This window comes from Echinops telfairi, unplaced genomic scaffold, assembly GCF_000313985.2.
Source record: "Echinops telfairi isolate 266 unplaced genomic scaffold, ASM31398v2 ScPeMD7_5;HRSCAF=22, whole genome shotgun sequence".
NCBI classification, from domain to species: domain Eukaryota; kingdom Metazoa; phylum Chordata; class Mammalia; order Afrosoricida; family Tenrecidae; genus Echinops; species Echinops telfairi.
Window position 1 is genome coordinate 11,280,359 of NW_022103901.1, and position 1,016 is coordinate 11,281,374.

General features: G+C 43.3%; 1 protein-coding gene across 1 annotated transcript in view; it reads left to right on the plus strand.

The window, feature by feature from the left end:
• Positions 1 to 1,016, plus strand: part of COL26A1 (collagen type XXVI alpha 1 chain) — a 116,331-nt gene that overhangs the window by 102,619 nt on the left and 12,696 nt on the right. The window lies entirely within an intron of this gene.

Sequence of the window (1,016 nt, forward strand, 5' to 3'; positions counted from 1 at the left end):
TGTTGATTTTCTCGAATGACTTGCTATCGTCTCTGATTATTTGTTGTTTGCTCAGTTCCCCCTGCTGCTGCTGTTCTTGTTGTCTTTATTTTGAAAGGGTTATCTGTGGTTCTTCCTTCTGATTTGGATCGTCTGTTTCACTTTGGGTATTACTGACGTCGGATGCTTTCTTGATAACAGTCGTGGATGATAATTTTAACTTTTTGTCTGTTGTTGTTGTTGATTCTCTGCCCAAAGAACTCCCTTTACTATTTTTTTGGTAAGGCTGGTCTTGTTTTAACAAATTGTTTTAGTTTTCCTTATCTGAAAATGATTGTATTTCTCCTTCACATTTGTTTTTTGGTTTTTTTAAATCATTTTATTAGGGGCTCATACAACTCTTATCACAATCCATCCATCCATCCATCCATACATCAAGTACATCTGTGCATATGTTGCCATCATCCTTTTCAATTTTTTTTTAATGGGCAGGTATTTACAGCGTGGGGACGGCACATACAAATCAGGATGGTCGAACTTCATTTACAAAACCTAATGATCTGGCCAAGCAGGCTGGCAGCCCACAGGGAACTAATTGGCTGCAGCCAAGTCTCAGGACGCTAGCAGACCTGGCCCAATGCTGCAGTCGGCCCCAGTCCCGGCCAGCCTCGACTCACTTAGAGTCCAGCTATGGTCCTCCCTGCCCTCCCTGCCCTGCAGCATCTGCACCTGGGCCCCCAGCAGCACAAGTCCATATCCCTCTCCACCTCCTGGTGGCTCTCCACTGAGCTGGGATGGCCGGTGGACCACATCTGTCTCCCTGAAATCAGAAATAAAGCTTCCTCTCTGTTCCTCGTGCTCGTGAGTCTGGCTCTGCCCTCTGGTCTTGCAGGGTAGTAATGCAATTGTAATACTTTTCTTGTCAATAACTTCTTTGCTTTTTTTGTTTTTAATGTGACTCTTTACTAGGATGTTTCCGTTTTTCTCTTTTTGGTTTTGTTGAGGTTTTAACTTTAATTGGAGTGTTTGTTGTTGTT